Source organism: Macaca nemestrina, chromosome 6 (genome assembly GCF_043159975.1).
Source record: "Macaca nemestrina isolate mMacNem1 chromosome 6, mMacNem.hap1, whole genome shotgun sequence".
NCBI lineage: Eukaryota > Metazoa > Chordata > Mammalia > Primates > Cercopithecidae > Macaca > Macaca nemestrina.
Window position 1 is genome coordinate 15,869,651 of NC_092130.1, and position 26,914 is coordinate 15,896,564.

The window sequence follows — 26,914 nt, forward strand, 5'->3', positions numbered from 1 at the left end:
TCCATGGACAAGAAGTAACATACAGTACTAGCCATCCATATTATCTTGAAGCATAAGTTTACACTTTTCTATTGGGTACCATTTAGATGAAGAAAATAGGTCAAACAGCAATGTCCAAATATAATTTTTTTGTCTTTTTTGATTGTATATACTTGTGTACTTGTAGATACAATCCTTTGTATACTTCCCTTATTTAATAATTTCTAAAAAGCTTTTTCTTGATATTTGAATACGAGTTGGTATAATTTCTACTTATGATCAGGAGGGGACTAGAGAACAATTAAACATGGAAACTGAAGTCATTTCTACTTAATGTCACTATAATCAACATGGAAAACCAATTTGCAGCCCCAAATGATTGTTTTGCCCTGATAAGTGAGTTGTTTTGGCTGAGTATACTGAATGAATGTTCAACTTCATAGACTTGGTGCCAGTCAGCTTGCCCTTATACTGGAAATGGATTCCAGGTTTCATACAGGGACCATTTCTATAGAGCCAAGAGTGAAATGAAGAGGGGCTGTTTCCTGGTAAATTTTTGAAGAAACCAATTAATTGTCATAAAACTATTGGTAACAATGTAGAAAATGTGCAGCAAGCATACACAGTTTAAATACATATTTCATTTTTAAATTAATCCAAATCATATGCTTTCTCTCTGATAACATTCTTAAGATTTTATAACACTTACCACTCATGGGAATCATGAGAATTTTGTAGAATATAACAAACTGACTAATTTCAAACAAGCAGTGTACACCAGGGAATTCTTACATGAATGCATAGTTTCCAAAATCTCACAAAAAAATTACATCTGGGCTCAGATTTGCAATTGGAGGAATATATTTCATGTACCTGGCTTCTAAGACGAACATTTTTTCCCATATTTTAATATTTCTGAAATTACAATATACATATCTAGGGCATCACCTCTCCTTCCTCAAATACCTGTTAATTCAGCAATATCACAAAATAAAATAAATAAAATATATTGTGATTTTAAAGTATATAATATATACTAGATATCAAGTTTATAACATGTGTAATGTATTATAAATATATTTATATGTTTTATACATTACGTTAATGAATAACACATAATGTAAACATATATTTAAATATATGTAAAACGTAATACAGTAATATACAGGTAAGATATAGAATGCGTATTGTGTATAATTTGTAAATGCGTGAGACATTGCTTTTCAGCACCATTGAAGGTCTGTACAACATGATACTTTAATAATCTCATAAAAGTTTAATTAAAGAAACACAATTGACAGTGAGCTCTGTGGTTTGGATTTTCTATAACCGACCACATTCATATACTCGGAGTGGGTAATCAACTAGTTCACAACAGTAAATTCTCACCAATAATTTCTGAAGAGTTCACTAATTTAGCTTTCAGGTCATTCTTATTATATACTTTATTTTAACAGGTGACTCATTATTTTATTAAATTATTTTTGAAGCACCCTACAAATGCAAAATAGAATTGTTAATAATAAAACAAGTTCTAAAAAGCTTAAAATACAGCTTTAATCATTCATGTTTCATAAGGCTTAGGAACAATTACAATAATTATTATGAATAGAATTTAGTATTAAAATATCACATCTTTATACCCAATTATCTTTGTTTAAACCACTCTACTTGTTTTCTAATACATTTAAAAGCATGGTACGGGTATAAAAGTTGACACAGAATAAAGAAGTCAGAAATAAAGCTACACATGTACAGTCAACTGATTTTCAACAGTCAACAAAAATAAACAATAAGGAAAGGATACCCTATTCAATAAATGGTGCTCGGAAAACTGGCTAGCAAATCCAGAAGAATGACACTGGACCCCTACCTCTTGCCATATAGAGAAATTAACTCAAGATGAATCAAAGGCTTAAATGTAAGACCTCAAACTATAAAAATCCTAGAAGAAAACCTAGGAAAAACTCTTCTGAACATTGGACTGAACAAAGAATTTATAAGACCTCAAAGAAATAAAAAATTGACAAATGAGATTTAAACTAAGGAGCTTCGGCACAGCCAAAGAAACAATCAGAAGAACAAACAGACAACCTAGAGAATGGGAGAATACATTTGTAAACTCTGCATCTGACAAAGACTAATATTCAGAATCTATAAGGAACTTAAATCAACAAAAAATAAACAAATAACCCCTTTGAAAAGCAGGCAAAGGACATAAACAGACACCACACAAAAGAAGACATACAAATGGCCAACAAACATATGAAAAAATGCTTAACATAATGAATCATCAGAGAAATGCAAATTAAAACCACACTGAGATACTGTCTCACACCACTCAGAAAGGCCATATAAAAATGTCAAGAAATAACAGGTGTTTGTGAGGATGCAGAAAAAAAAGGGAATGCTTACACACTGTTGGTGGAAATGTAAACTAGTACAACCTCTATGAAAAACAGTTTCAAGATATCTCAAAGAATTAAAAATTGAACTGTCATTTGATCCAGCAATTCCACTACTGGGTATCTAGCAAAAGGAAAAACATTGTCATATCAAAAAAAACAACTGCGTTTGTATGTTCATCCCAGCAGTATTCACAATAGCAAAATCATGGAATCAACCTACGTGCCTATCAACAGTGGATTGGATAAAGAATATGTGGCACATATATACCATGGAACACTATGCAGCCATAAAAAGAATGAAATCATATCCTCTGCAGCAACATAGATAAAGCTGGAGGCCGCAATCCTAAGCGACTTAATGCCGGAACAGAAAACCAAATACCACATATTCTTACTTATAAATGGAAATTAAACATTGGGTACTCATGTTTTCTGGCATAAGGACAGAAACAATAGACATTGGGGACTCACAAAGAGAGGAAGGGAAGAGGGGGGAAAGGGTTTCAAAATAGACTGGATTATGAAAATGTGGCACATATACACCATGGAATACTATGCAGCCATGAAAAAGGATAAGTTCATGTCCTTTGTAAGGACATGGATGCAGCTGGAAACCATCATTCTCAGCAAACTATCGCAAGAACAGAAAACCAAACACTGCATGTTCTCACTCATAGGTGGGAACTGAACAATGAGAACACTTGGACACTGGAAGGGGAACATCACACACCGGGGCCTGTTGTGGGATTGGGGTAAGGGGGAGGGATAGCATTAGGAAATATACCTAATGTAAATGACGAGTTGATGGGTGCAGCACACCAACATGGCACATGTACACATATGTAACAAACCTGCACATTGTGCACAGGTACCCTAGAACATAAAGTATAATAAAAAAAGAAAAAATAAAAAAAATTAGTTATTGATAATATATTCACTATTTGGGTGATGGGTTCAATAGAAGCCCAAATCCCAGTATTACACAATATACCCACGTAACAAACTTTCATGTGTACCTCCTGAATCCAAAATAATGAAAAATAGCAGTACATTAGTACATAATTTTAAAAAATGCATTGCATCATATTTTCATATTTCTAAAATATGTAGGTATATCTTATCTCTTTTAGTCTTTTCAGTGCTTAGAGTCAGTTCAACCAACACGCACAAAAATTCAATTGGTATATCTGTAGTTAGCTAAGTCATGAAATCTGAAGATGAGTCACTAAATAAGTAAATGTAGTTGTTGAATATTAACTGACATGAGATTTACAGGCATTTCACCAAAGACTATCTAAAATATTCCTCTTCTAATGAATTACTAAAGAATCACAACATATAATTAGGTTTACAGGCTTTAATCAGTGACTGGAGTATATATAAGATTTAATGGTGGCTATCATACTGAATTTAGGAATATGCTGTCATCATCTGAGATTTTCAAACATTAAATTTCATAAAATTCTACTAGTTAATGCATGTCATAAAACATATATATATTTCTGATGTGAAAAAGAACCAAAACGGTTTAAAAAGAAACACTCCAAATTAAACAAGTAGTAAATATTTACATACTTTTAAAGTAATAGAATCATTGTTTTATTACAGTCATTTAAAAATCTTTAGTAGTACATCTCCCACCCCAAGGCATAGTAATGAAAATTTTGAATATTTGACTAGATTATTCCATAATTGAGCAGATTTTTCAGGGTGAAAAAATAAAATTGGGGAAACTTTAAAAATATGAAATTACCAGATAGCTCAATACTTGTGAAGGTATAATATTCTCCACAGGAGACAGTAGAGCACAAAGGTTAAAAAATACAGGCTCTGATGATCATCTGCCATTGAACTCTAGATAGTTTATCAGACTTCCAGTTTCTTCATCTGTAATATCATGATAATAATTCAATATAATTAGCAGGACAGTTCTGAAAACTACATATTAAAAAAATGACTATATTAGAAGTGCCCATTAAATACCAGCCATTGTTTCTGTTTTGATAATTTATTTCACACAGCTATATTCTAACACTGCTATTACTAACATCACTCATCTTTCATCTCTAATGATGGTGATAATGGTGATGATAGGGAGTAGAAATATTGCATTTTCCAGAATTCTGGTTTGTTATTATCAGAATCAATAGATGAAAGTTTCTGTAAATTTATTGTTCTTTTAAAAATATTAGTTCATGCCTGTAATCCCAGCACTTTGGGAGGCTGAGGCGGGCAGATCACCTGAGGTCAGGAGTTCAAGACCAGCCTGGCCAACATGGTGAAACCCTGTCTCTACTAAAAATACAAAAAATTAGCTGGGCGTGGTGGTGGGTGCCTGTAATCCCAGCTACTCGGGAGACTGAGACAAGAGAATTGCTTGAACCCGGGAGGTGAAGGTTGCAGTGAGCCGAGATTGCGCCATTGCACTCCAGCCTGGGCAACATGAGCGAAACTCTGTCTCAAAAAAAAAAAAAAAAAAAAAAAGAAAGAAAATATATTAGTTGGCTAATTTAAATTTCATGCACTTTTCCTTTTTTTTTTTTTTTTTATTAATTACCTGGTCACTAAACACACCTTGAAAAAACTGACCAAAAGACCAAGAGCAAAAAGAGAAGTATCAAAGTTCTACAGGAGACCTGCATCCTGAAATAAAAGAATAGAATTAAAGTAACCAAGAGTTATTACTATTTCCTAGAATACTATCTATTACAATATCCAAAATGTAAGAGCTGATACTGGTGAATTTATAAACATTGTGATCATCACTCTTACTACAGTCCTTGAGTTTCAATTTTCTATTATTTAGAGTTTTATGTTATGACAATATGACGATATCAAAATTTGATGTTATCCAAACATTACCTAGAAATCATGTTTTGTAACATTTTTAAAGTAGCTTACTTATTTTGAACATAACAATAAAATAATTGAGGAAGAGACACATAAGAATCCTTGCTTTTCAGAAACAGCAAGATAAGGTCTGGGATACAATCAGTTACCATATTTTCTAAGTGTATAACAGTGGTCCACTTCTTACAACAATATAGCTCATGAGTATTCGAGAGACTTCAAAATGTGGAGTCAAAATCATGTGTTTAGAGTGGTCTCTCCATGCCTTTGATGTACAAAGCAAATCAGCCTGAAATCATCAGAGAATTGCCATGACAGGGGTTGGACATATCTCAGCATGATCAAAGCATTCCAAGCCAATGACATTTGAAAGAAAATTAAAGCTTTCTCCACTGAGATTTAGCCATCTTCTAAACAGAATAAATGTAAGAGCACTAAGATGGATGGATATGTTAAGTACAGCTAGCATTCCCCCAAACCATCACGATGGTGCTTCATTTATTAAAAAGTAGTGTTCACCATATCCATTTGCATACTATGGAACGCTCCATGCAAAAGCTTTTATTACTATTTTTTCATCCTTTTAATCTACTCCAAAATGAGAAATTACCCTTTGAAAATGGCATTTGTTTGTCATTGTAGATAAGGAATCATGCAAACTTAAAGACAGAGTTGTTGAGAATTAATCTTCTATTATGTCTAATGCAAAAAGTCTGATAACAACTAATGTAACTCTCTAGCAAGAACCCCTATAATGGGCTGAGCACAGTGGCTCACGCTTGTAATCCCAGCAATTTGGGAGGCCGAGGTGGGTGGATCACGAGGTCAGAAGTTCGAGACCAGACTGGCCAACATGGTGAAACCCCGTCTCAACTAAAAATACAAAATTTAGTTGGGTGTGCTGGCATGTGCCTGTAGTTCCAGCTACGCAAAAGGCTGAGACAGGAGAATCGCTTGTACCCAGGAGGTGAAGGTTACAGTGAGCTGAGACCGTGCCATTGCACTCTAGCCTGGGTGACAGAGCAAGACTCTGTCTCAAAAAAAAAAAAAAAAGAAAGAAAAAGAAAAAGAACTCCTCTAATGAAATGTAATGACTTAACATGTTTTAATGATTCAAATGACAGTTATTACTTATCTAGGACAATAACTGAAGTTCTAAAGTATATTGTTATCCCTGACATGATCAGAGGTTAAAAGGACAGATTGAAAATTCAAAGCTTGCATTTGCTTTGCAAAGCACATCTTCAAGTGTTCTCTAATATTCTGAAAGACCATTCATTCTGAGACAAACTGAGCATTGAAATATTCTCAGCATGTTGATTGTTCTAGAAATGTTAAATAGTACAAGGCGTATTATATAAAATGGCCCTGAGAACTGCTTGCTTTTACATATTCAAAAATAATTTTGCAATGTAATAAGCTTGTTCTAATTTAGTTTTGCAGATGGTCATTCACTGAAGGCAAGTAGACTTTGTATAAAGCAAATACAGGAAAATTCTGTTTTGATACACTTAAGTACTCTGTTCCTTGGAATAGAGGTGAACATTACATATCATGTTTTTAGTATTTGTTAAGTATATTGTTCAAGATTCACTATGAAAAACATTTTGGGCATTTTAAAAATGAAAAATATATGATTGCACCTAAATAAGATTTTATTCTGATGGGCATATCATTAGAGAGGCATAAGAGGAGAAAAATAGTGATCAGTGCTAGAAATACGTGAGGCCATTCCATGTAACAGGTGCTTCTATTAAGAAAAACAAGTTTTGCAACATGGTACAGGCTTTCAAGACCAGAGTATGGCTGTATGAAAGGTCGCTGGTATCACGACTAACATTCAAAACTCCAGAGTCAGGCTTTTTGGATCCAAATCTTGTCTTTGTCACTTTCTGTGTAGGTTTAGACAATAAAGACAACAGTCCTTTAAGTCATAGAGCTGTTGTGAGGATCTAATGAGATGATGCATATGAATCCTAAAAAGCAGATACATAAAATGAACAAGTCTAGAGATCAAATGCACAACTTGAGGACTGTAAATAATACAATCGTACTGTATTTGGGATTCATGCTATATGCGTAGATTTTACCTCTTCTGTCCACACAACAACAACAACAAAATAGATAACTATTTGAGATGATGGGTATGTTAATCTTCTTCAGCATAGTAATCACTTTACTATCTGTGTATATTCCATAACATCATGTTGTGTACCTTAAGTACACACAATAAAACTTATTTTTTAAAAACCTGATAAATATTAAGCCCCCAAGAAACATTTACAATGTTCATTAACATTGTTATTTTTGCTACTGTTTATATTTTCATGTTGATAAAGTTTATTTTTATTTGCCATTTTTAACTTGGGTTTTGGTAGACAATATTTTCCAAAGAAATTCGTGGGTTTAACCATTTATATGTGATAAATCAAGTAGTGACAATGGTGCTGAAGCTGGTAAACAGAAATGTCTAGAGAATTGATCCAGGTTCTACCCTGAATTGCAAAAGTTTTGAAAAAACATGTTCTTAAGTAATTCAGTCCCTGAGTATAGTATGACCATTCTCTGTCATTTATTTGTTTGTTTACAAAAGAGAAATAAGCTCGGAGAGGTTAATGACGGAAGCAAAGTCCCAATCCTAGAAAATGGAAAAATCAGGCCTAATAGGTACCTTGTGATTGCAGGTACTTTATATTTCCTCATTCTCCCAACTCTCTCACTTATGGTGTTCAAATATAGCACTTCTTTTACTATCCTTTCAGCAGCAGATCTTACTGGCACATCACTTTGTTTGTCAGCTGTTAGTCTTTCAAACATTTTTCAAACATTTTATCAGATACTGTGTTTGCAATAAACATTCTCACTTTTTACAACTGACAGAGACATATATGACATCTATAGTTAGATATCTGTCAAACTTCTGACTTTTCTTGTTAGTAAAGATATTGCTCAGGGAATTATCTACACATCCTAATATGTGGCTGACTGTTCTAAAGGCTTGTTGAACATGTATTTGGAAAACGCACCCACTCTACATATCATATATCATAAACTACTTTTGTTACATTTCCTATACTTTTACCTGTAAAAAAAAAAAAAAAAAAAACCCTTGCAGTTGTGTTTTTTAGTTAAACTCAAGAATAGTCTGTTTAGAGACAGATAACCCTCTTTAGATAGGAGGCAAACAAATCTAGATAGAAATTCCTTCCTCTGAGATTTGGTGTCCTGAGAAAAGTAGAAGTAATCATGTTGTCAGTACAGAAATGCAGCTTAAAACAACACTTCGGTCATTCTAACTGGTGTGAGATGGTATCTCATTGTGGTTTTGATTTGCATTTCTCTGATGGCCAGTGATGACGAGCATTTTTTCATGTGTCTGTTGGCTGTATGAATGTCTTCGTTTGAGAAATGTCTGTTCATATCCCTTGCCCGCTTTTTGATGGGGTTGTTTGTTTTTTCCTTGTAAATTTGTTTGAGTTCTTTGTAGGTTCTGGATATTAGCCCTTTGTCAGATGAGTGGATTGCAACAATTTTCTCCCATTCTGTAGGTTGCCTGTTCACTCTGATGGTAGTTTCTTTTGCTGTGCAGAAGCTCTTTAGTTTAATGAGATCCCATTTGTCAATTTTGGCTTTTGTTGCCATTGCTTTTGGTGTTTTAGACATGAAGTCCTTGCCCAGGTCTATGTCCTGAATGGTATTACCTAGGTTTTCTTCTAGGGTTTTTATGGTATTAGGTCTAACATTTAAGTCTCTAATCCATCTTGAATTAATTTTCATATAAGGAGTAAGGAAAGGATCCAGTTTCAGCTTTCTACTTATGGCTAGCCAATTTTCCCAGCACCATTTATTAAATAGGGAATCCTTTCCCCATTTCTTGTTTTTCTCAGGCTTGTCAAAAATCAGATGGCTGTAGATGTGTGGTATTATTTCTGAGGACTCTGTTCTGTTCCATTGGTCTATATCTCTGTTTTGGTACCAGTACCATGCTGTTTTGGTTACTGTAGCCTTGTAGTATAGTTTGAAGTCAGGTAGCGTGATGCCTCTAGCTTTGTTCTTTTGACTTAGGATTGTCTTGGCAATGCGGGCTCTTTTTTGGTTCCATATGAACTTTAAAGCAGTTTTTTCCAATTCTGTGAAGAAACTCATTGGTAGCTTGATGGGGATGGCATTGAATCTATAAATTACCTTGGGCGGTATGGCCATTTTCATGATATTGAGTCTTCCTATCCATGAGCATGGTATGTTCTTCCATTTGTTTGTGTCCTCTTTTATTTCACTGAGCAGTGGTTTGTAGTTCTCCTTGAAGAGGTCCTTTACATCCCTTGTAAGTTGGATTCCTAGGTATTCTATTCTCTTTGAAGCAATTGTGAATGGAAGTTCATTCATGATTTGGGTCTCTGTTTGTCTGTTACTGGTGTATAAGAATGCTTGTGATTTTTGCACATTAATTTTGTATCCTGAGACTTTGCTGTAGTCACTTATCAGCTTAAGGAGATTTTGGGCTGAGATGATGGGGTTTTCTAAATATACAATCATGTCATCTGCAAACAGGGACAATTTAACTTCTTCTTTTCCTAACTGAATACCCTTTATTTCTTTCTCTTGCCTGATTGCCCACACCAGTTAGAATGGCAATCATTAAAAAGTCAGGAAACAACAGGTGCTGGAGAGGATGTGGAGAAATAGGAACACTTTTACACTGTTGGTGGGAGTGTAAACTAGTTCAACCATTATGGAAAACAGTATGGCGATTCCTCAAGGATCTAGAACTAGAAGTACCATATGACCCAACCATCCCATTACTGGGTATATACCCAAAGGATTATAAATCATGCTGCTATAAAGACACATGCACACGTATGTTCATTGCGGCACTATTCACTATAGCAAAGACTTGGAATCAACCCAAATGTCCATCAGTGACAGACTGGATTAAGAAAATGTGGCACATATACACCATGGAATACTATGCAGCCATAAAAAAGGATGAGTTTGTGTCCTTTGTAGGGACATGGATGCAGCTGGAAACCATCATTCTCAACAAACTATCATAAGAATGGAAAACCAAACACCGCATGTTCTCACTCAAGGTGGGAACTGAACAATGAGATCACTTGGACTCGGGAAGGGGAACATCACACACTGGGGCCTATTATGGGGAGGGGGGAGGCAGGAGGGATTGCATTGGGAGTTATACCTGATGTAAATAACGAGTTGATGGGTGCTGACGAGTTGATGGGTGCAGCACACCAACATGGCACAAGTATACATATGTAACAAACCTGCACGTTATGCACATGTACCCTAGAACTTAAAGTACAATAATTAAAAAAAAACAAAAAAACCCCACTTTGGTCAATGATGGACCTCACACATGATGATGGCCACCTAAGATTATAATGGAGCTGAGAAATTCCCATTGCCTCATGACATGGTAGCCATCTTAACATCAGAAGCATCATAAACATCACATATTACTCATGTGTTTATGATTATGCTGGCGTAAACAAACCTACTGTGCTGCTAGTCATATGAAAGTATAGCTTATACAATTATATATAGTACATAATACTAGATAATAGATGACTATGTTACTAATTTATGTATTTACTAATATAGTTTTTATCATTATTTTTAGCATGTATTTCTTCTACTTATAAAAAAAGTTAACTGAAAAACAGCCTCAGGCAGGTCCTTCAGGCAGTATTCCAGAAGAAGGCACTGTTATAGGAGATGACAGCTCCATGCGTGTTATTGCCCCTGAAGACCTTCCAGTGGGACAAGATGTGAAGGTGGAACACAGTGTTATGAATGATCCTGACTCTGTGTAGGTTAAACTAATGTATGTGTTTGTGACTCAGTTTTGCACAAAAATGTTTTAAAAATGAAAAAATGTTATAAATAGAAAAAAGCTGAAAGAATAAAGATGAAATTTTTGTACAGCTCTAAAATGTGTTTGTGTTTTAAGCTAAGTGTTCCTACAAAGGAGTTAAAAGGTTTTTTATAAATTAATAAGTTTATAGAATATAAAGGTTCCAGTAAGCTAAGGTTAATTTACTATTAAAGAAAGAAAATAGTTTTTTAAAAATTTAATGCAGCCTAACTCTACAGTATTTGTAACATCTATGGTAGTGTATAGTGAGGTTCTAGGCCTTCACACTCACTCACAACTCACCCACTGATTCATTCACCCAGAGCAACTCTCTGACCTCCAAGTTCAGTTCATGGTAACTAATTATGCACACACATATATAGGTGGTACCATTTAAAGAACCTTTTATGCAGTAGTTTTGCTGTACTTTTTCTATATTTAGATATGTTTAGATACACAAGTACTCACCATTGTGTTATAACTGCCTACAGTATTGGTACACTAACATACTGTACAGGCTTGTAGTCAAGGAGCAATAGGCTATACCATATAACCTACATGTGTAGTAGGCTACATCATCTTGGTTTGTGTAAGTACACTCTGTGATGTTTGCACAATGACGGAATTGCCTAATGGTGCATTTCTTAGAATGTATCACCATCACTAATCAACACATGATTGTATTAGTATCTCCAAACTTGTTACTCTGCTAGTACTATTCAATTATTTCTGTGTTATATTTTTGATCGTCTGCTAAATATATGTGAAAGATGCTGCCTCATGAACTTTGGAAATTTCTTGGCCATTTATCATATCAAATTCTTTGCTTTATCTGAAAAGGATAAAATACATAAATTATCTCTAGAAGAGTATAGTACTCCAAGACTTTGACCCTCTTATTTCTGAGAGGTTATTTTAATATTTATTTCAGAACAAGAGGAAGAAATTAAAGCATAATATATTATGCAGTCTTTCTATCTCACATTAAATCATGAGAAATTTTGCATTGATGTTTCTTGTAATATATTTATTTGGAAATAGAGAAAACTACTTTAAAATTCACATTGAACCAAAGAAGAGCCCAAATAGCCAAGCCAATTCTAAGCAAAAAGAATGAAATTGGAGGCATCCCACTATCCAACTTCAAACTATACTACAGGGCTACAGTAACCAAAACAGCATGGTACTGGTACAGAGCACTTAGATCAATGGAACAGAATAAAGAACCCAGAAATAAAACTGTACACTTAACAACTATCTGATTTTTGGCAAGCCTGACAAAAACAAGCAATGGGAAATGGATTCCCTATTCAATAAATGGTGCTGGGATAACTGGTTAGCAATATGTAGAAAATTGTAACTGGACCCCTTGTTTACACTTTAATTCAAGATAGAGTAAAGACTTTACTGTAAAACCCAAAACTATAAAAACCCTGGAAGACTACCTAGGGAATACCATTCAGGACATAGACATGGCCAACGCTTTCATGACAAAGACACCAAAAGCAATTGCAACAAAAGCAAAAATTGACAAATGTGATCTAACTACACTAAAGAGCTTCTACACAGCCAAAGAAACTATCAACTGAAAAAAGAGACAATGTACAGAATGGGAGAAAAATTTTGCAAACTATGCCTCAGACAAAGGTTTAATATCCAGCATCTCCAAGGAACGTAAACAAATTTACAAAAGAAAAACACCCCATTAAAAAGTGGGCAAAGGACATGAACAGAAACTTCTCAAAAGAAGACATACATGCGGCCAACAAGCATATGAAAAAAAGGTCAATATCACTGATCATTAGAGAAATGTAAATCAAAACGACAATGAGATACTATCTCACACAAGTCAGAATGGCTATTACCAAAAAGTCAAAAAATAATAGATGCTGGTGAGGTTGTGGAGAAAACGAAATGCTTTTACACTGTTGGTTCGGAATGTAAATTGGTTCAACCATTGTGCAAGACAGTGTGACGATTCCTCAAAGACCTAAAGTTAGAAATACCATTAAACCCAGCAATCCCATTACTGGGTATATACCCAGAGAAATATAAATCATTCTATTATAAAGACACATGCACGTGTATATTCGATGCAGCACTATTCACAATAGGAAAGATCTGGAACCAACCCAAATGCCCATCAAGGATAGACCGGATAAAGAAAATGTGGTACAAATACACCATGGAATACTCTGCAGCCATAAAAAGAATGAGATTGTGTCCTTTGCAGAAACATGGATGGAGCTAGAGGCCATTATTCTTAGCAAACTAGTGCAGGAACAGAAAACAAGATACCACATGTTGTCACTTATAAACGCAAGCTAAATGATGAGAACACATGAACACATAGATGGGAGCAACACATACTGGGGCCTGTTGGAGGACGGAGGTTGGGAGAAGGGATAGGATCACAAAAAATAAATAATGGATACTAGGATAATGCCTGGGTGATGAAATAATTGGTACAACAAACCCCCATGTAACACACTTACCTATGAAACACATCTTCACATCCTGCACATGTAACCCTGTACTTAAAATAAAAGGAAAAAAAAAAAAAGGTAATCTGATCTTTAACCTAAAGAAAAAAATAATATACAGGAAGAGACCACCTCTCAATGCCCCTAAGAAGAGAGGAAACATGCGAGATAGATAGCATTTTGTTAACTATCTTGGGCATAAAGAGTGTGTCAGGTCATTTTGTTCTGTGTATCTAATATCCAGATCATGCCCACAGAGCTTGATTAGTAGGGAAATTTTGTAGTGAATGCCACATCTAATAAGAAAATGGCAGGTGGCGGTAAACCAAAATCGGTAGCATTTGGACTTTCAAAACAATTTCATTAACACAGATGGGGGAAAAAATGGATATATGGTGACTGGTTTTCATTAATATCTATAATATTTAAAAACTTTGTTAAAAAATACTGATGGATGTCTATCTCTTGAGAGTCTGTTATTCACTCAAATACCTAATAAAAAAATTCATTAATTAATGTAGTACTTGGCAAGAAGAAGGGAGTCTTTCCTAACCTTCAACCAATAATATTTGTAAAAGAAAAATATTATAGCCATCTTACCTTAGTGTTAGATCTGATGAGACTGCAAATTGGTTAAAATATTCACATTAAATTCACAGCTAAAGAAATATTGTTTTACTCTTTATCTTTTAACTGAAGGTTGAAATGATTGGTCCCTAAGTTGTTCATGAATCATCTTTACAGATATGTAAAAGAATATACATATACAATTCTTTATTAAATAAGCTTATCATTTCTAGCTCCAATTTGAAAATTATTACCATGGAGCTAAAAATCATATGGCATCATACTGTGCTAAAATTTTTTCAATCACTTATTCAAAAGTTTATAATATAAGCAGATTCAGGAAGTGAAATGTCATAAAAGATGTTTTGAAAACATTATTGCTTAAGGCAAACTTCCTGGAGTGATGAATTTTATTAAAATAAATATTAATTAAGGGATGCATTGTTCTTCATAATCAGCCAATTCAAATTCTTTTACAGTCATCATTCATAAACTTGTGAGTTTGGAATAATCTGGCCAATTATGATTATGTAATAAACGACATAAAAGGTACTTCTGGTTATTTGGTTAAATGATAATTTAGCAATGATATGAGTCACTGAATACACGTGATTACAACTGTTGGAAAATTTTAACAAAAATGCCTCTAGACTGAACATATACATCATGTCACCCTTTGGCTCAACTATGTTCATATGTGTTTCAAGGAGATGAGGTTGATGTCCTTTCAATATTCATTAATTGGCTATAAAATACTAGTCCTTATCCAATTTGATGTAGTCGCATTCTTTTATGTTAGCTTTAGATTTTTCCCTTTTGACCTTCATTCATAATGTGCTTCAACTTTTGCTTTTGAGTCAGCATCCTTGTTGTTGAATAAGGTGTTTTACTTCTTAGTTTACTGCGCTCCTGCATAATAGAAATCCATATAAAATATCAAAAACAAACATTTGTATTTTACATTCTTTGTAAGTAAACAAACAGTGTATACCACTTAAAGAACCTGCTTATTCTGAACTAATGTTAACAACTTTAACTTCATTTCTTTTTAAGTGTCTCAGTAATTTGTTTCTCAAAAATCATTTAAGGCCAGGCAAGGTGGTTCAGGCCTGTAATCCTAGAACTTTGGGAAGGCGAGGTGGGTGGATTACCTGAGGTCAGGAGTTCGAGACTAGCCTGGCCAACATGGTGAAACCCATCTCTACTAAAAATACAAAAATTAGCTGGGTGTGGTGGTGTGTGCCTGTAATCCCATGAAAGAGGAAGCACCTTACTTCATGTACAGGTATAATTTCAATAAATGTTAGCTATAACTATAATGGATACTCTGGACTTGGGAAATGATTTACAAATATTTAGAACTGAATTAAATTTCTTTATACTCAAGAATTTAGGCAGATATTCGAAATATGTACTATAACAAAAACTAAAGATTATCCCTTCTTCCTCACATAATCTTTCTCTACAGAATTTCTTATTTAGAGATCTGCTGCAATTATTTAGGAGTCAAATTCATCCTGTTTATTCTGCTAATTGAAATGCTGTATTTGATTATTATCTCCAGATATGAACCATAGTCAATGTATAAGAACTAACGTTAGTTGATTGTTGATTGGCTACATTTCAAATGTGATCCCAAATGGGAAGACTGGTTTTCATGCTTTGAAGTGTACATTTTCATATGCATAATGCACTTATCACAGAGAAGTTAAAACAGACCAGGAAATAGCCCTGACTCTGAGCCACCAGCAATTTAATATTGACATCCCATGACAATAAGTTCTGGTGAATTAACAATGCAGTAGAAAACCTCTAGGACATCTGTCTAGCCCAATTATGGCTTTTAAGAAATTTCCCCTCTTCTCATTTACATCTACAGGTTTGGACTACATAAGCTCACCTACCTGGCCAAAACCAATTACGTGCAATAGATACTTAACCCACACTGGAGTAACCAAGTTTTCTTTTCAGATATTTTTGAGTTAGGTCATTGGGGTTCAATTCAGTTGGCTAATGGTGCTAAAAGCAGCAAAATTCCTGTTCTGAATAAGCAATCAAGCTCATTAGGGAAAAATAAAAATAAAAAACAAAGCAAAACCAAATCCAACAGAAAACAAAAAAGAGAAAGTCACTCTATGGTGACAAACACCAGAGATTTGGAGTAAGCTATAGGGTTACTAATGACTTTCCATTTTCTGGTCTCAACCCTTATCAATCTAAACCACACTTTTTTAAATTTAGCTAGTGGGAAACATTCCTGTATCTATGAAACATATGAGTTTTATTAATATAAAGCAACTGGCTATGTTAAACCCATTCTATGCCATAATTCTCATGAAATTCTTCTAGAGTTCCAGGGCTTTTACAATAGTATATTTTTGTACTCATATAAACAAATTTCATGAAGGAAAAGAATATGTGGGTTTGAGGATTACCCATGGAACCATCATCTATGAAGCATGTTTTAAATAGCTTCTTTAAACTTTGTTTTAATCATAAAACTTTCAGTGGGTTTCCTACTTTTAAGTCAGTTTTAACTATGAGCTCTTTCAAAGTAAGATATATTAGAGAAGTATACTATTGATCTTACCAGAAATAGATGAATTTTTAAAATGAGACAGCTATGTGAGTCATAAAATACATGTTAAATAATTGATGGAGTTTATAAACTTTTACTTTCTAAGAAATAAACCATTTAATTAAGAAATCTGCAATTGAGACATTCTCCTGAAAACCAGACTACAATTTCTTCTTTGACTTATATCTTTAAAAAAACAACTTTTTCATGATTTTGTGCTCTATTTATCAAGATGAAACTTGAATCAAAATGTTTTATCATGGCTTGCAATAACTTTTGTTATTTTTTTATTGTTGTTAATTAATTATTCTCATATAACAGGGACCCCTAAGTCTATTTCATGTTGCCTATGCCAAGTGGTTCATATTACATATTAAGAACATATATTTTGTCCTTTATCACCCACATTACTTTATAGTATAAAATATATTTTTATTTTTTATTTGCTATGAAGAAAAATGAATAAATCCATTACAATCCAGGCAAAATTAGTTTATCAACATGTAAACACTATATCCAATTTCCTAGATATTTCTCTAGCATTGCCTCATTTGGAAAGGTTCTCATGGATGAACTTATTTTGTAAATTAAGACAATTTGAAGTCAGGCTTGAGTAAGATTACTTTGACCTTGTGATATTGGGCTTTAGATTTTTCTAATTTGAATGTGATGCATTTAAGAAAATAGTCATATTTTTCTAGCTCTTCTAATTTAGTGTCTTTAATTTTCTATTAAGTAAATTATGCATGGGTTTATTTATTAGAGGAAAATATGTAAATGCTAAGTGGACCATTTACCTGAATCCTTAGCACCTAAAACCTTTTAGCAAATAATAACATTGCCTTGTACATCCAAAATAGCAATTTTTCTTTCCAACCATTTTTACACCTAATATATATATATAGAGAGAGATTTATATCTATCTATCTATATATATATTTGAGATGGCATCTCACTCTGTTGCCCAGGCTGGAGTGCAGTGGCATCATTTTGGCTCACTGCAACCTCCACCTCCTGGGTTCAAGCGAGTCTCCTGCCTCAGCCTCCCAAGTAGCTCAGATTACAGTCAGCTACCACCACGTCCAGCTAATTTTTGTATTTTTTAGTAGAGATAGGGTTTCACCATATTGGCCAGGCTGGTCTTGAAGTCCTGACCTCAAGGATCTGCCCGCCTTGGCCTCTCAAAGTGCTCCCAAAGTGCTAGGATTACAGGCGTGACCCACCGCACTTGGCCTTATTTGTATATTCTTTTTTTTTTTTTTGAGATGGAGTGTCACTCTGTTGCTCAGGCTAGAGTGCAGTGGCGCGATCTCGACTCACTACAAGCTCTGCCTCCCGGGTTCATGCCATTCTCTTGCCTCAGTCTCCCAAGTAGCCGGGACTACAGGCGCCTGCCACCACGCCCAACTAATTTTTTGTATTTTTAGTAGAGACGGGGTTTCACCATGTTAGCCAGGATGGTCTCGATCTCCTGACCTCGTGATCCACCCGCCTCGGCCTCCCAAAGTGCTGGGATTACAGGCAGGAGCCACCGTACCAGCCCACTACTGTATATTCTTAAGAGAGAGATGGGTCACAGGAATATTACCTCTATGTCATTATAAAGAACACCAGTCTCTGGTGAGATTAAATGATATTTGAAGGTCACACACCTGGCTACAAAAGAGGTGTATATATTTCAGTCCTTCAACTGATAACCTCACTAGCTCCACAGAGTCAATGTAATTTTAGGAGGACATCCGTAGCCTGGCAAGTGAGGTATTGGAAGAACATTTGAGCCTTTCTCAAAAAAACATAATAAATCCACCCATTTTTCTCCATCCTTAATCTCACCTTGACTCATGCTTTTTATATTTTGATGGCTCCAAGTTTGTCTTTCCTTCTTCCATTCTTTTACTCTTCCAGTATATTGACCATAATGACTTTCTTTTTATGTAACTCTCATGCCAAACTCACCTTAAAAATAAGAATTAAGTGACTTTCCCACAGTCACACAACTAGTCAATTGTATAGCCTGGAGCAAAGCCATCCTTTATGACTATCAGATTCCTGAATAAAATCATGAATTCTCCAAGGGTGGAGATTATCATGCATTTCTGCAATATTAAATCTCAGCACTTCGGGAGGCCGAGGCTGGTGGATCACCTGAGGTCAGGAATTTGAGACCAGCTTGGCCAACATGACGAAACCCCATCCCTACTAAAAATACAAAAATTAGCCAGGCATGGTGGCACATGACTGTGATCCCAGCTACTCGGGAGGCTGAGGCAGAATCGATTGAACCCGCAAGGCGGAGGTTGCAGTAAGAGGAGATTGCGCTATTGCACTCCACCCTGGGCAAAAAAGCCAGACATTGTTTCAAAAAAAAAAAAAAAAAAAAAGAATAATAGGTGCATCATAAATAGTAATTATATCAAGGTCAATATGGACTAGCTAAGGTATTAGCATTAATACTTTGCCCCAATGAAATTGTGGTTGTGGTTGTCAGGGACGAGCAAACAATCAAATATCAAACACTAAGTGCAGATGCCATGTTCAGTTAAACTTGAGTTACACGTTAAGTTAAATATTTTTAAAACGATCTAAGTACAGGTTATGTACTGAGTTACTTTCAGAGCTGCAGTGTTTTACTTGTGATCAGACAGGGGTAGCTTCCTAATACACTTTATATTGTTTCCTGGTATATTTAGGTAAACTTCTTTAAGCAGAGACATTGTGAATATAAAGAAGTAAGAGCAGGCTTTTAGCATTAACCTTAATTGATGCTCTAAGGCCGAATAAGCCCTTCAGCAATAAGTGTCCTTAGCTAGATAAACCGCTGTGTCATAGAAGGCCCCCAAACTGTACTCCTTCTGATCTCCCTCCATACCAGCCAGCTGCTGCCTGGCAGTTCAAGAAGACACTGCTTAAAAGGACTTGCAAGTTTGACAAAAAAAGTTGGAGAAATTGATTGGTATTTAGAGTTTAGTGGTCTCCTATGGGTATTCCTGGGTTTCTGTGACTGATTTTGATGAAGTGCTTTTATTTGTCTCTCTACCCAGAGACTGCAGATGAATTTGCAATAGAGCAGCATGCCTCCTGTTTAGCTTTGTCAGGCACCACTTAGACATGTTATAATTTATTTTCCAGGAAAAATATTTCTCATGAGGGCTTCTGGCTAACACAGTTATAAAGCAGCTGGCTACCGTTCAGCCTGCTGTCTGTTGGCAGCTGGGCTTCCCTGTACAGGCTGAAAAGAAACACAACTAGAAAGAAAAGTTGTGGAAGAAGGGGGCACAGTTCAAAACTCCTACCTATGCAGGCCCAGATCTTTTCTTCCTGGCTGCTTTCGGTAGTTAACAACTTTGCAAACATCCTACCAAATCTGACAGGGAGTGCTGTTATTTCTTTTGTGTGCTTGTGGTTGCATGGTTGTGCTGTGGAGATCATCTTAAAAACAGGCACCGGCTTGTTCTAGTTATTGTGCAGACTCAAAACTGCCCTTACAAATTCATTTAATCACCCAGCTATTTTTTCTTTTTTCTAACATAGAACACTCTAGCTAGAGCTTCAGATAATTACTTTGTTCATTTTAAAGGAACATGTTTTAAAAAATACTTAACACTGCATTCACATACTTTGTGGGGAGATGTTCTATTACGAGCAGTGCAGAGGAATTGAAATTAATTGGTATCAGTGTTCCTTGTTATATATTCATTCTAGGGCATATGTTGACCAAATGGAATAGCAAGCAAAATTGCCAAAGAATTTAACTTTTTCTTTTCAGTAGTGACATACCATGCATCATCAAGTCTCAGAGATTATCAATTATAACAAAATATTTTAATGAACTACTAGAAAATGTTTTAAAATCTGCCAAATAACCAAAAGCATATACTTTTTGTCACTTCAAATTTATTTTTAATTTAAAGAGCTCTTTTAGACTTAGATACTTATCCTAACATTCTTTCACATAAAAAGGAAAGATTAAGGTAAATAATTGTGCTAAGATATTCTTAAAACTTCTTCACCCTTTGTCCGGTTGTTCTGAACCATTCTTCAATTCTGAAGCATCAATGCCTGAGTTTTTTCCACAGAAAATTCTGTGCCACTGAATTGACACATACTGAAATATTTTGTAAAAACACAGCAGTATTGCCTCTAGGAAATTTTTCTCAAACTTGCTGACACCCATTATGCAAAATTTGATGCTTCTATTTTCTTACTCGTGTCTGCAGGTGTCAATAAAAAATCATCAGGTAACAACTAGGTATCATATTCTTTCCTCATATGAGTCTCAAACTGTTGATTGACTTAAACATCAACATTGATAGTCTCCAATTGTCCAGTCAGGCCTCCAGGAACAGCAAACCAAGTTCCCACGGGCACTGAAAATTATGTTCTGATTTTAAGATGTCATCAATGGTAAGAGATATCTGGATTTTCAAGATGTTAAAATGTGAAAAGATACATCTTAAATTTCAATATATATAAAGGGTGAATAGGTTAAATACACATATGGACAAGTCCATTGTGTGCCACAAGTGTAGAAGGATTTCAGAGAGAAGTAGCCTACACGAGTTTTGAGTTGAATAACGTTGTGATCAGAATCACACAGAAACTTGAAAATGTGGATAATCTTACCATCTAGGAACTGAGGCCTGGTTAACTTAACAAGCAGTCCAGGGGACTGTGATGCACAGATAGTTGGGGAAAACACTTTGTAGAAAGTCTGGGGCCCACTGGCTGTGTGTTGCTGGCTGTCACACACTTTACATGGGACGAGCATACCTCCAGGTTTGCCCAGGATGGTTCGAGTTTATGCCTCTTTTCCTACCTTCTTATTATTACTATACCCGTTCACTCTTAAAAGTGTCCGGTCTTGGAGAATTTTATAAAGTCATTCTAATTTTATGTGAGGTGTAAAAGATGTATAATCATAACATTTATGCAGCCTTGCTGCTAACATGCAAATAGATCCTGTTTTTACAATGGCTACTGAAAACCCACTGGGGATTTCACTCTCAGGCCATTCAATGAGAATCCAGTGTGCTGAGAATTTATCTTTAAGACAGAAAAGACAAAATTAACGAGGAATATTTTGTGCTTTGAAAAGTCTATCAGACCCAAACAAACTCTTAATAAGGACAAAATCACTAACAATGCTAACTCTAGGATCCCACTGGCTGAATGTGTGGGGTTTTCCACTGTGTACTTTTCACCGTTCTCATATGTATTGTTCAGAGGCTAAAATCACTCTACCAGAAGTAGCAAGTTTTTCACGGGTTGTTTCTATTATTACACGATGGCCAGTTTGGGGAGTTTTTTAGATGGTGTAAGTTGAGGTGTTTCCTTTTACCTGGTATTCATAATGGAATTCTCCAACTGATTCTCTTCCCCGATCTCAGTTTAACTTAAAATGGAACAAGAACAAACTTTTGCCTCAAAGACGGCATCAATTCATGTAATGGAAATAAGGAATGTTTAGTATAAGCACTGTCTGTACAGGGAATAAGTGAGTTCTTTCCAACTGAATCAAAACAGCCAAAGAGATGTAAGTTTCAGAATATCTGTGAGTCAGTTCAGAAGAAATGCCCTGGAGAATTATGAAATTTCTCTATGAGTAAATTTGGTGATGCGACAGATTTTGTCAACAAATTGTGATTTGATAGTAGCACAGTATTTGAACTCTATTTGTCTAATTAGACCATGATTTAGGAAATACTTGAAACCAATCTCTGTTTCATTGAGGCTTACAATTGTGTTGACCATATAAATCATTTGGCAACCCAAATGATCTGCATTAGAAAATGAAAAATCAAATACTTAAGGGGCTCTTCTTCCTTGTCTACCATCTTTGGGTAACCTAGGACCAGCGGGTGAATAATTGAGTAAATAGGCTGGGCGTGGTGGCTTATGCCTGTAATCCCAGCACTTTGGGAGGCTGAGGCGGGTGGATCATGAGGTCGAGAAATCGAGACCATCCTGGCCAACATGGTGAAACCTCATCTCTACTAAAAATACAAAAATTAGCTGAGCATGGTGGCTCATGCTTGTAGTCTCAGCTACTCGGGAGTCTGAGGCAGGAGAATCGCTTGAACCCAGGAGGCAGAGGTTGCAATGAGCCGAGATTGCGACACTGAACTCCAGCCTGGCAACAGAGCAAGACTCCGTCTCAAAAAAAATAAAAAATAAAAATAAAAATAGTAAATAGATTTTGGATTAATATGAGGACGGAATTAGTAGTAGTTAGAGCTTGCAAATTTGTTAGAATAATTCTTTTCTTTGGAGGTGAATTCCCCATCTCTGGATGCAGTTTGGTCCAGAACAGAACCCTTAAATGTGGGATGTGTGTACATCAGGGAATGTGCAAATGTGTGGTGAGCACAAAGAAAATATAAAAGAATATAATCCCAAAATAAGGAAAAAGACTTTACTGATATTGAAGATACAGAATGACTCTGGTCCCTCATAGGGTCCACAAGGCAGACCATCATGCGAGAAGGAAGTGTGAGAGTTTCACAGGACGGAGTGGTCAAGCGATACCTTCATTTTTTTCCCTCACTTTTAGCGTATGGAAACGCAGAAGTTTATGTGAACTATGCTAGGTGGATTTATACAGATAATGAATGGTCTAACGTTTAAACAAACCAACTACCGTAAACTGATGATGTGGTTTAAAAACTATTATTATCTATATCCTGAAACTCAAGATAACATTAATTATGAAAGCCCAGTTAGAAAACAAGAGAATAGTCAATCTGACACTTTGTCTGTTCTTCTTTAAGTATAAAAGTGTTCTTAACCACAATACTGGGTTAAAAACCATCTTATCAGATTTAATAAGAATTGGTGAAAGAGATCATTTGAAATACAGATGAAATTTCCTTTATGTGTTTATTTTGCCTTAAGATATGAGTAATAATATTAAAATAAAGCCATCACAATTAGCAAGTTGTTTTTTTTTTTTTTTTTTTTTTTAAGACAGAGTCTCTCTCTGTCACCCAGGCTGGAGTACCCAGCTGCAGCTCACTGCAAACTCCACATTCCAGGTTCATGCCATTCTCCTGCCTCAGCCTCCCAAGTAGCTGGGACTACAGGTACCTGCCACCACATCTGGCTAATTTTTTGTGTGTTTTTAGTAGAAACGGGGTTTCACTGTGATAGCCAGGATGGTCTTGATCTCCTGATCTCGTGATCCGCCCGCCTCAGCCTCCCAAAGTGCTGGGATTACAGGCTTGAGCCACTGCACCTGGCCTAAAATGCACTATTTTGTTTGTAAATAGTGTTGTCACAGAGAAAGTATTGCTGAAATTTTGAAGAGATATGTGTTAGAATAAATTAAGCCATTTTTGTTACACTGTTGAATAAATAAAATACAGATTTTTTTCCAACCTTTCTTAGCTTAAATATGAATTTGCTGGATAGCATTTCAATAATGGATGTAAGAAGAACAATTGAAGGAGCTACTAAAGAAACAACGTATCCAAAAAAGGAAGCTAACAACAACAACCAAAGTCCTTAACCTAGTAAGTGAAGGAAGAAAAGTAAGAGCTTTAAGCAGGAGAATAAAACTGTAAGGATAATAACTGATGAAGCAGGTTATCTGATCAGAATTGAGAGAGAGAGAGGCAGAGAGAGAGAGAGATTGCAGAGTAAGGCTGAAGAGCTATTGCTACACATAGAATGTATTCGATGAATCTTCAGGAAAGCTCTCATAGCAAATAAGTTACAACGGAATTACAATAGGTGACACATTAGTGAATATGTTAGTAAAAATATTAAATACAGTCTCAAAAGTTTTTAGGCCTAGACTCAAAAAGCTGAAAAAGTAGATTCCAGATCAGATATGTTTGTAGACTAGGCCAAGAGACAGTGAAACCTGACTAGTAACCATTGGCTCATTACCCAGGTGAGGAGTATATGAGAGGGAGTTGGGAAATCCACTAGTGAGATTATAGAGAGGATTTCTTTAAGGATAGAAATAGTGAAAGACTGCTGTCTTCCCTGCCTTCCTTCGTGTTCTACAATCAACCAGAAGTACTTCAAAGAAATACACTCAGTGGTTTCTAAGCATCTCTTTTAAGAAAGTTTAAGAGGGCCGGGCACGGTAGCTCACGCCTGTAATCCCAGCACTTTGGGAGGCCGAGGTGGGTGGGTCACAAGGTCAGGAGATCAAGACCATGCTGGCTAACACAATGAAACCCCATCTCTACTAAAAATACAAAAAATTAGCTGGGCGTGGTGGCGGTCGCCTGTAGTCCCAGCTACTCAGGAGGCTGAGGCAGGAGAATAGTGTGAACCTGAGAGGCAGAGCTTGCAGTGAGCCGAAATCGCGCCACTGCACTCCAGCCTGGGCGACAGAGCAAAACTCTGACTCAAAAAAAAAAAAAAAAAAGTTTAAGAGACATAGATGGCAAGAGTGGCCTGTGCTGGGAGAGTGAAGAGAGCATCCTGGATTAGGAATGAGTCACAATTGCCACCATGACAGCCCAGATGTGAGTTTTTCTTTCCCTCTGGCTTTTGCTGGGGAGCCTTGAGTTAAGACTTTACCCACATGGGCTTCATATAAGGTGAAGAAGACAGGACAGCAGGCACTGAGGAAAGTGGAAGTAGACAGCCCAAGAGAGCGCTGCCTGTATCAGCAAACTGCATTCACAGAGCACTAGCGGGAGGAAGCTCCAGGAAACCTGCAAAAGTGCTCCAAAAGACAAAAGAACAGTAATGTAGAATTACAGCTCAGGTCCGGCTTCGTGGCTCCTGCCTGTAATCCCAGCACTTTGGGAGGCCCAGGCGGGTGGATCACCTGAGGTCGGGAGTTCAAGACCAGCCTGACCAACATAGAGAAACACAAGTCTCTACTAAAAATACAAAAAAAAAAAAAAAAAAAAAAGCCAAGTGCGGTGGCTCACGCCTGTAATCCCAGCTACTTGGGAGGCTGAGGCAGGAGAATCACCTGAACCTGGGAGGTGGAAGTTGCAGTGAGCCAAGATCACGCCATTGCACTCCAGCCTGGGCAACAAGAGTGAAACTCCATCTCAAAAAAAAAAAAAGAAAAGAAAAAAGAGAATTACAGTTCACCTAGAGAGCACTGATAAAAGCTACAACTCTCTCACTGAAAGACCCTTTTTACCTGAATTTCCCCTTGCTCTTCTGCCCATTCCTAGAGCACCAAAAAGCAGCACAGTGAGTAGGCTAAGATGGGAAGAGGGAGTTGGGGACAGGGTAGAAAAGGTAACTGTGTACCTCCCTCTCTTTGCCTCCCCCAGGTTCTCCTTCTTATTCCTATTCTCACAGCAAAAGCTCACCCCGATTTCGGCTGGGCCCAACCTAGTGTGGAGAAGGTTTAAATTGGATGAGACATTAACACCATGAAATAATGATATAAACTGGGCATTTTTAATGAGACTATTTGTGAACACCTTGAAAATTACTGAGAAAGCTTGGATATTTTGGGTCAGAGCCGGCAACAGGAAAAAAGAAAGCAGCTTTTGTTTGTATCCTATTAAGCATTTTTCTGCTTGCTCTATTTTATTTTTACCATTAATTTTTATTTAAAATCCAGAAAAGTATGAAGGCCATTGGTCTATGATCAACATTTTTGCACAAAGAATCATTACATTCATATAAATATATGTCTTTTAAGATCAATTTTATCACTCCACACCCAGCCCTAATAATAAACCCAAAAGAGGAAAAGTGTTCTCTACCTCAGTTTCAGATCCAACAACTAGAGGATCACCTAGGTTTAATATCTAGAACATAGGTGTCCCAGCTTCCTCTCTATTTCTTTTCTTTCTTCCATAGCCTTTTTTTCTTTTTCTTTTTCTTTTTTTGCAGAGGTGGAGAAGAGGGTATTTCTCTGTCACCCAGGCTGCAGCGCAGTGGAACAACGATGGCTCACAGCTGCTTTGACTGAGACTGAGCTCAAGTGATCCTCCCATCTCAGCCTCCAAGGCAGCTAGGACCACACGTGTGCACCACCATGCCCACACTCAGCACTTTTTAAAAAAAAAATTTTTTTTTTTTGGTGTGTAGACACAGGATCTGCCTATTTGCTCAGGCTGGTCTGAAACTCCTGGGCTCCAAGCAATTCTCCTGCCTCCTAAAGTGCTGGGATTACAGGCTTGAACCACCACACCCAGCCTTCTCCTTCATTTCTTTTCTCTTTTTCTTTTTTTTTTTTTTTTTTTTTGTT

At 36.1% G+C, this 26,914-nt stretch overlaps 1 protein-coding gene across 7 annotated transcripts in view; it reads right to left on the reverse strand.

Moving 5' to 3' along the window:
* The window catches only part of LOC105480824 (teneurin transmembrane protein 2), a 3,943,693-nt gene that overhangs the window by 3,694,497 nt on the left and 222,282 nt on the right, over positions 1–26,914 (reverse strand). The gene's annotated exons all lie outside the window — the stretch shown is intronic.